At 55.8% G+C, this 10,824-nt stretch overlaps 1 pseudogene; it reads left to right on the top strand.

The window, feature by feature from the left end:
- The first annotated feature begins 6,932 nt into the window (after positions 1-6,932).
- LOC103630977 (uncharacterized) lies at positions 6,933-9,604 on the top strand (annotated as a pseudogene).
- Positions 9,605-10,824: the final 1,220 nt, after the last annotated feature.

The raw sequence follows: 10,824 nt of genomic DNA, 5'->3' as shown, positions 1-10,824 counted from the left end.
CACGTCTGGCACCTCTTTGGAGAGGTTCTCCAGGTCGGCAATGAGGGCCTCGGACTCGGCGAGGGCCTCGGCGTACTCCACGCACTCCACGTCGCATTCGAACGCGTGTTTGTACGTGGGGCCGACGGTGATGACCCCGTTGGGGCCCGGCATCTTGAGCTTCAGGTAGGTGTAGTTGGGGACGGCCATGAAGTTCGCGTAGCATGGCCTCCCCAGTACCGCGTGGTAGGTTCCTCGGAACCCGACCACCTCGAACGTCAAAGTCTACCTTCGGAAGTTGGAGGGCGTTCCGAAGCAGACGGGAAGGTCGAGTCGTCCGAGGGGCTGGACGCGCTTCCCAGGAATGATCCCGTGGAAGGGCGCAGCGCCTGCTCGGACGGAGGACAGATCGACGCGCAGGAGCCTGAGGGTCTCGGCGTAGATGATGTTGAGGCAGCTGCCCCCGTCCATCAGGACCTTGGTGAGCCTGACGTCGCCGACGATGGGGTCGACGACGAGCGGGTATTTCCCCGGGCTCGGCACGTGGTCGGGGTGGTCAGCTTGGTCGAAGGTGATGGGCTTGTCGGACCAGTCTAGGTAGACTGGCGCCGCCACCTTCACCGAGCAGACCTCCCGGCGCTCTTGCTTGCGATGCCGAGCCGAGGCATTCGCCGCATGCCCACCGTAGATCATGAAGCAGTCACGGACCTCGGGGAACTCTCCTGCTTGGTGATTGTCTTTTTTGTCGTCGTCGTCGTGGGCCCTGCCACCTTCTGCGGGTGGCCCGGCCCTGTGGAAGTGGCGCCGAAGCATGACGCACTCCTCGAGGGTGTGCTTGATGGGCCCCTGATGATAGGGGCACGGCTCCTTGAGCATCTTGTCGAAGAGGTTAGCACCTCCGAGGGGCTTCTTAGGGTTCTTGTACTTGGCGGCGGCGACAAGGTCCGCGTCGGCGGCGTCGCGTTTCGCTTGCGACTTCTTCTTGCCTTTCTTCTTGGCGCCGCGCGGAGTAGACGCCTCGGGAGCCTCTTCCGATGGGCGGCCCTGGGGCTGCTTGTCCTTTCGGAAGATAGCCTCGACCGCCTCCTGGCCAGAGGCGAACTTGGTGGCGATGTCCATCAGCTCGCTCGCCCTGGTGGGGGTCTTGCGACCCAACTTACTCACCAGATCGCGGCAGGTGGTGCCGGCAAGGAACGCGCCGATCACATCCGAGTCGGTGATGTTGGGCAGCTCGGTGCGCTGCTTCGAGAATCGCCGGATGTAGTCCCGAAGAGACTCTCCCGGCTGTTGCTGGCAGCTTCGGAGGTCCCAGGAATTCCCGGGGCGCACGTACGTGCCCTGGAAATTGCCGGCGAAGTCTTGGACCAAGTCATCCCAGTTGGAGATCTGCCCCGGAGGCAGGTGCTCCAACCAGGCGCGAGCAGTGTCGGAGAGGAACAGGGGGAGGTTGCGGATGATGAGGTTGTCGTCGTCCGTTCCACCCAGCTGGCAGGCCAGGCGGTAGTCTGCGAGCCACAGTTCCGGTCTCGTTTCCCCCGAGTACTTTGTGATAGTAGTCGGGGGTCGGAACCGGGTCGGGAACGGCGCCCGTCGGATGGCCCGACTAAAGGCCTGCGGACCGGGTGGTTCGGGCGAGGGACTCCGGTCCTCCCCGCTGTCGTAGCGTCCCCCACGCCTGGGGTGGTAGCCTCGGCGCACCCTTTCGTCGAGGTGGGCCCAACGGTCGCGACGATGGTGCTCATTGCCGGGGTGGCCCGGGGCCGCAGGCGCGGTGTTGCGCGTGCGCCCGGTGTAGACCGAGGCTTCCCGCATGAATCGGGAAATCGCGGCATGAGGCTCCGAGGGGTATCCCTGCCTTCGGGAGGCGGAGCTCTCGGCCCGTCGGACCGCAGCGCCTTCCAGGTAATTCTTGAGCTCTCCCTGGATTCACCGACCCTCGGTGGTTGATGGCTCCGGCATCGCGCGGAGGAGCATCGCTGCGGCTGCCAGGTTCTGACCGACCCCGCTGGATGCAGGTGGCGGCCTGACCCTGACGTCGTTGGCGACGCGGTGCTGGAAACCCTGGGGCAGGTGACATATTTCTCCGGCCGGGGGTTGGCCCGCCCATACCTGCCCGACGTCCCGGCGGATCGACTCAAGCGCTCCTGCTCCCTCGTCGAGCCTGGCCTGCGCCCCGCGGACTTGCTCGAGCTGTGGGTCGTGACCCCCCGCCGGAACGGGGACCACAGCTAGCTCCCGCGGGATGTCAGCGCGAGGCACCGGCCTAGGGAAATCACCGCCCTCCGGCATGCCGAGATGGTTGCCTTCGGAGGGATCCCCTAGCTCGACGTGGAAACATTCGCGGCTTGGGCCGCAGTTCTCGTCGTCAAGGCTGTGGCTACCGTCGGAACAGTCGGAGAGGCAGTAGTCACATGCGGTCATAAAGTCCCGCATGGCACTGGGGTTGCCAAATCCAGAGAAATCCCAACAGATGCTGGGATCGTCATCTTCCTCGGACCTAGAGGGCCCGTAGGTCGAGACGTCCGTCAATCGGTCCCAAGGCGACCACATACGAAACCCCAGAGGGGTTGCACTCGCCTCAACGAGAGCGCCCGCCAAAGCGAGGTCGCTAGGCGGGTTGAGGCCAAGTCGAAATGACGCAAGATGGGAATCAGTCAGTACCTTTTGGTCGACGAGGAGCGACATAGTCACGTCGGGGACTGATTGCACCGTCGTCTTAGGTACGAGGGCGACGTCCTGCAAGCCCTCCGCGAGCGCGCTGGCGTCGTCCACTTGCTCGGGATTGGTGTGTCGCGGAGGGACGACGCTCGCCTTCGTCTCAAACGCGAGGTCGACGCCCGACGCGCCCCTCGTTGGGGCGCTGGGGACGTCGATTCGTTCGACAGCCGACGAAGCGCGGCCTCCAGCTCGGCCTTGGTTGCCCCGCCTCCTCCTCCGTTGGCGGGGGAGAGGACGGGGCGAGCTCGAATGTTGTTCTTCCACCACGCGGGGAAGATGTCGTCGATTCCGCCGCCGGCGGGCGGGTTGTCGACCGCCATTGTCGTTGTCGCGCGGCGGTGGAAGGAGTATCATGTCGTAGCTGCCGTCGAAGGACATGAACTCAAGACTCCCGAAACGGAGCACCGTCCCGGGCCGGAGAGGTTGCTGGAGACTGCCCATCTGGAGCTTGACGGGAAGCTGTTCGTCAGCACGCAGCAGGCCCCTACCTGGCGCGCCAACTGTCGTCGTCTCGAGACCGGGGGGTCCCTAAGCCGACGAGTGAGTGTGCCGCGTGCCCCAGCCCAGATGGGTCGAGCGCGTGGGCGAGCGTGAAGGGGGGAAAGCGAGGTGGCCGGAGACGGGCGTGAGAGAGATGGAAATCCCGCGGCCTTCGTGTTCGTCCCGCGCCCAGGTCGGGTGCGCTTGCAGTAGGGGGTTACAAGCATCCACGCGGGTGAGGGAAGCAAGCGGCCCCAAGAGAGCGCCTGTCCCGTCCTCGTCCCCGCGCGGCCAACCTTCTCTAAGAAGGCCCTGGTCCTTCCTTTTATAGGCGTAAGGAGAGGATCCAGGTGTACAATGGGGATGTAGCAGAGTGCTACGTGTCTAGCGGAGGGAGAGCTAGCGCCCTAAGTACATGCCAATGTGGCAGCCGGAGAGATCTTGGCACCCTGCTAGTGTGATGTCGTGGCTATCGGAGGAGCAATGGAGCCTGGCGGAGGGACAACTGTCGGAGCGGTCGAGTCCTTGCTGACGTCCCCCTGCTTCCGTAAGGGAGCTGAGAGCCGCCATCGTCACAGGGCTTGCGGGGCGCCATCTTTGCCTATCTGGCGGAGCTAGCCAGATGGGACACCGGTCTTGTTCTCTGCGGCCCGAGTCGGCTCGGGGTAGGGTGATGATGGCGCTTCCTGTTGACGTGGCGGGCCTGTGCCCTAGGTCGGGCGACGTGGAGGTTCCTCCGAAGCCGAGGTCGAGTCTGTCTTCCATGGCCGAGGCCGAGCCCGAGCCCCTGGGTCGGGCGAGGCGGAGGTCGTTCGGCAGAGGCCAGGGCGGAGTCCGAGCCCTGGGGTCGGGCGAAGCGGAGTTCGTCGTCTTCTGGGGCTGAGCCCGAGTCCGAGCCCTGGGTCGGGCGAAGCGGAGTTCGTCGTCTTCTGGGGCCGAGCCCTGGGGCGAGACGGAAATCCCTCGGGTCGGCTGCCCTTGCCCGAGGCTAGGCTCGGGCGAGGCGTGATCGAGTCGCTCGTATGGACTGATCCCTGACTTAATCGCACCCATCAGGCCTCTGCAGCTTTATGCTGATGGGGGTTACCAGCTGAGAATTAGGCGTCTTGAGGGTACCCCTAATTATGGTCCCCGACAAGTTTTGTTTATTTTATCCAAACATTTTAAGTATTCAATGCACACACGTAAAAATGATTTCCTTGAACATATAGTCCGTTTAGAAATATGTTCATAGTTATTTAAAAGAGAAGATTTTATAGTGTATAATATTTGTTAAGGTATTTCTTAAACTTAATTCTTTTGGAGAATGTCTCTGGTCACATTATTCAACAAGAGTTGGTTTGAATTATATGAGGGACTTTTATTTAATCTCTTATTATAAAATACTTAAATCTTGGAATACTATCTCTTAGTCTTAAAGTAGTTTTTTTATACACATTTTGGGCATTACAGAACAAGACCGGAGTCACATCAAATTACTCCGATAGCAGGTAATGATGGTTCCCCGCGTGCGCCCATGACGTCGATGGCTCTCAGCTCCTTACGGAAGCAAGGAAACGTCAGCAGGACCCCGGGCTGCACCGTCAGCTACGCTTCTACGGGGCTCAAGCGCTTCTCCGACGGCCACCTTAGCACGTGTACAGGGCTCAAGGCACTTCTCCGCCAGCCACGTTAGCACACAGCTACACCCCCATTGTACAGCTGGGCATCTCCTTGTATCTGTAAAAGGGGATGTCCAAGGCCTTCTTAAGGAGGGCAGGGACGGGGCGAGCAAAGAGAGGCAGGCAGAGTAGGAGAAACGCCGAGGAGGCTAACTCAGACAGCTCACCTCAGGGCTAGACTCTCTCTCTCTCTCGCTCTCGCTCTCTCGCAACGCTTGTAACCCCTACTACGAGCACCCCGGTGCAAGATAACATAAGCCTCATTCCCCCTCTTGTGTTCCATCTTGCATCAACCCATCTGGGCAGGGACACGCAGCGACAAATTCACTGGTCGGTTGACGGTCCTCGCGGGTCCGAAACGCCGACAGTGCTATTAAAACACTGCTTTGAATACATAGTTTAGCTAAAACTATGGTATTTTTTTGAGTATTGAATACTAAGGTCTAGACCTCAGTTTTCCTCTGTTTCTTTTGAGCGCGCACCAAACAAGCACTGACTGCGAGCACCGATTTCCGTGAAAGACTTTGGAAACCAATAGCATTGCTCTAGGAAATCTTTATCTTTGCCTTATCTAATTAATTAGTGTGAGATGCTTAACGTGGAAACAAACCAGCATCGGTTTTAAATAAGGGCTAGTTTGGAAATTCCATTTTCTCAAGTGATTTCTATTTTTTCAAGAGAAATTAATTCATTTTATCTCAAGAAAATAAGAATCTCTTGGGAAAAAAAGTTCCCAAACTAGTCCTAAAAATATGAAAAAACCTTGGTATTACAAAACCATAGTATTTTATGTCATGCACAATTATAAACCATAGTATTTTAAAACCATAATTTTGAAAGACTTTAGTTCTAAACATGCCCTAAGGGCTACTTTGCTAGGGTGAAAAGCGTCATGGCCACATTAGGATCGTAGTGTAGTGCTCCATGTGGTCCAAGTGCACAAGGACTTGGAAGGTGGCCCTAATTAATATGCCACTTCTCTGGATACTCTTCTGCAACCTACCATGAAGATGAGGCATTCCCATCGAACGGTTGGTAAAGGATAGCCAAACCTTCTTTGAAATCTTGCAACTGATTGGTGAGTCTATCTGCCCGCCATCGCGTCAGCATGAATTCAGCCATTGCATCCACCAGTACCTCCCCTTGACCTCTTGCTATCCCAAATCCCACACCATATCTTGGGCATTAGATAGACGCGGTGCTGCAGAGCCCGAGGTGAGACGGTGCTGCTGGTCAGTTCCAAGATTTAAAATAGCGGTATTTTTTTAGGCTATTGAGTTGGAGCACAGCTATAGCAAATAGCGGATTTATAAAAAGCATAAAAACAATATATAATTTATGCAAAAAAACCATGAAAGTCAAGATATATGAATAAGAGCAAGTTTAATTACATGGCAAACCGTTGGCTGCAATGATCTTTGTAGTCTACAAGAGGACATATACAACTGCTGTCAGAAGCATTGCAACCAAAATTGAATAAACCTATAATATATTGTCAGTAAAACTTGTAATGCAACTACGAGCAGGTGTCAGCCAGTGCGGCACCGTAGCCACCGGGGCGAAGGGCTGCTAGGTGATGGAGTCGCCTAAGAGCACCAGTTGTCCTTATAAGGCGACGCACATGGAGTACACACCAAGAAGGCGATCACATGGAACAAGAAAAACGACGAATGCAAAACCATGGAGCACACACCATCGCTAGAGGCACTGCCATAGGTGTGGTGATATGCGATGTGATGGACGGTGTCAGCAGACTGTTATGTGGGACCCTGGATAGATGGCAAGTGGGTGGCATGTGTGCCTACAAAAAGGGAGATAGTGTAGACCAAGGGGTATCGAAGAACTATTTGAACAAACTAAATCCTCTACCTTTCCATTAGTGTTATCTTCTTCCTATTCTCTCCTCTCATGTACCCCGTCCTCTACCTTCTAGTACCTTCTAGAACACTACAACCGTTGTTACTCTGAATTTGGTGCCTCACGTTGTTGGTTGGAGTTTGTGGGATCAAAATTGTTAATATTTGGTATCAGACTAGAAATCCTGGTTGATCTATCTCTGTCATGGATACTGTGATGCAACGTGTTCTTGACGCAATGGCACAAATGGAGGAGCGCTTGACCAATGTGCTGACTGACCGTGGTCGTGAGCAGGCCACCCACGAACGTACTTACTCCTTCAACGACGATTTGGGTGCCGAATGCATCCTCATCAACGTCGGCACCGGCTGTACCGCGGAAGACGACGCCCCCACTCTGGCACGCCGCTGTCGAGGTCGATTCTCTCCCCAACCTCGACGACGACTGCATCGAGGAGTTCGACGTGTTGGACGAGGACGCCGCAAGCACCAACACGGCTGACTCCGCCTCCATGGTGGGGGATGCCACACCCTAGGCCACCGATACACGGCTCAATGCCGGATGGGCGCGCTGGCTGGAAGAGCAGACTGGCCCATACGACGACATCGCGGTAGCACAAACCCTCTTCTCCAACGATGCCATCCACCTCTCTGAATCAGAACCCGACCATCTTGTTTACGATTTCCTCAACCTCGTGACCGCTAAGGTTCTCCCTACCGTGGAGGCCAGGGCCGCGATGGGCGCGGTCGTGGATGTGAGGTACTCCACGAGGTTTCCTTCCCTTCTCGTCATGGGGAATCTATCGCCGCCCTTCCTCACACTGTCGCAACCACACGATGAGGCAGATCCGGACTTCGGTTCCTACCAGGACAAGGAGCTGCTCGACCATCTCAAAGGCGTGGTGGCCACCGAATCCGTGGTGGTGAAGAGAGGCCAGCATATCGTGTCGCTCAATGGGAAGAGCGTCTTTGTGCGCGCCGACTTCAACGCACCGCTCGACGCGTGCAGTGGAAGCATGGTGGGCTTGTCCTCACCGAGCATGCAGGTAAAGAGGGCGCAGAGGAATCAACTGTCGAACTCTTGCGGCGTGAATTGCGCGTTGCTGCTTTGCTCCGCGGCACATGCCTCGACGTCGCCGTCGGACCTCTGTGCCGCGGCGTGGTGCCCGTTGGAGAACATCGAGATGAGCTCCTGCGACGCGCCCCACGCGTACCCGCCGTTGTACTACGTGTACGTGGATGGGAGCCCTGTGGCGCACCGCAGGAGCAGGTGCGTCAGGTGGGGCGCTAGCGCACGCGCGCCCATGGCCATAGTCGTCGACAACTTCTCCTTCGCGTGCACGCGCACGGCCATGGTGAGCCTGTCGAGGTGGCAGGGTTCGACCACAGCCCGTTCTCGGTGCCGGACCAGCTCTCCTACCTCACGCCATCCCACCTCACGACCACCCGCACGCCCACCAATAGGGCCCCTGTACAGCCGCTTCGCAACGTGATTCTGGCAAGACGGGCGCGACTGATGGCGCCACCAACTCCTATGTGTGCACCGTCAGCTACAATCAAGACAGCAGCTACCTCAACCATAGAGGAGTAGGTACTCGTTGACACAACCACCAAGTGTTCGATGAGAATACTCAACTGCAACGTCTATTTTCGACGAGGGCTTCAAGAACAACTGTCGGCCCGTCATCTTCACCTACAACTCTATCGACGATGACATCACCGTCATCTACGACAGATACTCCAGCGACGTGTTGGTGCACGAGCGGTTCATGGTCCGGTTACTGGACGCGATGTCAATGGACCAGGGTGTGGCGCTGCTGTGTGCAGGCATCACCGTGTCTCGCCCCATGAAGTACCACAGCCTGAATAAGCCGAGGAAGCACGTCAGCCTGATGAGGCTGGGAGGACTAGGACACGTTGATGTCAAGTTCGCCAAGGTGTTCGCCAACCATAGGGATGCCAAGCGCACGTTCCGGGAGATCAAGATGTTGAGGCACCTCAACCACATGAGCATCATTGGCATCAGGGACGTGGTCCCAGCACCGGTCAAACCCAGGCGGGGAAAGTTGTACTGATGAAGTAGTTGGCTGATTGCAAACCCGTCCAGATCACTGCTACTCTTGGGGATTTGGTCAATAGAAAGCTCAGCGAAGGTGTTTGGGTCCTTATGCTAGTGTGGACTGATCGGACTTCAGTCGGTTTGCTGCAGAAGGATAGCATGATGGATACCCATGCAAAGTGCAGCAACACATGTAGTTACCCTGTGTCGGATGCACACCGCATGGAAAGTGCATCACTGCTGAATCTGCTCACATGGAGTTATGTTCAATCCGCTCACATGGCATTCGTAACCGTAGATTATGCTGCAATGCAGAGGGTAACACAAGGGAACCTTGTTTTCACAGAGCACAATAAGCAAGATGACAAGTTCAGAGAGTTGGCTCGCCGAGTTACTGAAGTTTTGGAATTCATGTCGGCTGCTGGACTCACTTTTGGTCACCCTATAATGACAACAACATAATTCTGGACATCACATGAGTGTCTTCTTGTGCCTTATGAGCAAGCACTCACTCATGAGTATTTTTCCCTTGCATCTATTATGACTGCTTTGCATATTCCCTATGGGTTCGAGAGTGCACTCGCCAGCTTGATGGAGGGAGGTCAGGTTCGGAAATCGGTGCTTCAGATGCTGGTGTTGAAATTGTCGGCATTGGCCTTGATCTCATTCGTTCAGGAGTTGGTGTTGTCGCTAGTCTTATTACCTCTGGTTTGGGTACTGTCAGTAGTGGACAAGGCAATTTCTCAATCTATCTGTGGGATCCTGGTGGTCATGCGAAGAACAGCTTGAGGACAAGCTGTGTTTCAAGTGGTGGGGAATGTCAGCAGACTGTTAAGTGGGACCCTAGATAGATGGCAAGTGGGTGGCATGTGTGCCTACAAAAAGGGAGAACATGTAGACCAAGGAGTATCGAAGAACCATTTGAACAAACTAAATCCTCGACCTTTCCATTATTGTTCTGTTCTTCCTATGCTCTCCTCTCATGTACCCTGTTCCACTACCTTCTAGTACCTTCTAGAACACTGCAACCGTTGTTACTCTAAATTTGGCGCCTCACGTTGTTGGTTGGAGTTTGTGGGATCAGAGTTGTTAACAGGCGGGTAGCGGTGGCTAGGATGGACGAACTGTCGGAAGGGCACAGTTATGGTACAACGGGGTATGGCGAGGGGAGCCATCCGAACCCGTCTTGTAGGGTAGCTGTTCCCATGGCCGACGCGACGAGATGAGGGCAAAGCACACGACCAAGCACGGTGGCAAACGGATCTGGGGCAAGTCGAACTCCGAACAGGAAATGGGACGGTGGTAAATAGATCTGTGGATGGCGAGCTCTGAATAGGAAAAAGACTTACATTCGACGACTCCCGGCGAAAGGACCACGACTGTGACGGAGGAATGGTGAGGATGGAGCCAGGCAACGACGTAACGCATGCAGGACGCGAGACCTCCGCCTCGCCAACCGCTTGTTCAGAGCCGGGCAAAATCGAACTCTTGTCTTGTTCATTGGAAGCTTTATTTAAGAGTGCTTCCAATGAGCTCGGGTTCCTTGGTCACCACGGCCACGATGAGGTGGGGCCGGAGGGAGAGGGAGACTGGGTGAGCAAGTCGCGCAGCTGGAGCAGCAGCAGCAGCGAGGAGGACTAGAGACCGAGATCCGAGGCGGGGCAAGGTGGGCCAGGAGACAGGAGCGATAGGAAGGGAGAGGAACGAGAACACTCACAACTCAATTGCATAAAAAACTTGGGTCCGGGACTAGGTTCCTATCCGGCGCTGTACTCATGCCACACGTCGTTTGAGCTGTGGCGGACGACCCGTGAAGTGCGAGGAGAAGCTCAAACTCCACCGGGTTTTAATAAAAGGTAATTATTTAGCACAATATATAGTGGTTATCTCTTCAATATTAATGTAGGGTCCCACTTGTATCTTTCACAAAACTTCTTGGTTCTTGTGTCGAAGCCGACAGTAAGTTTATGTTGCCACCCGAAACCACAGTAAGTTTATGTTGCCACCCGAAACCACAGGCGGGAGATGACAGGCAACACGAGGAGTCGGAAGGCTCCTGGGACTGCTGGTG

This window comes from Zea mays, chromosome 6, assembly GCF_902167145.1.
Source record: "Zea mays cultivar B73 chromosome 6, Zm-B73-REFERENCE-NAM-5.0, whole genome shotgun sequence".
In the NCBI taxonomy this organism is placed as follows: domain Eukaryota; kingdom Viridiplantae; phylum Streptophyta; class Magnoliopsida; order Poales; family Poaceae; genus Zea; species Zea mays.
This window is presented reverse-complemented; position numbering and strand designations above follow the sequence as displayed.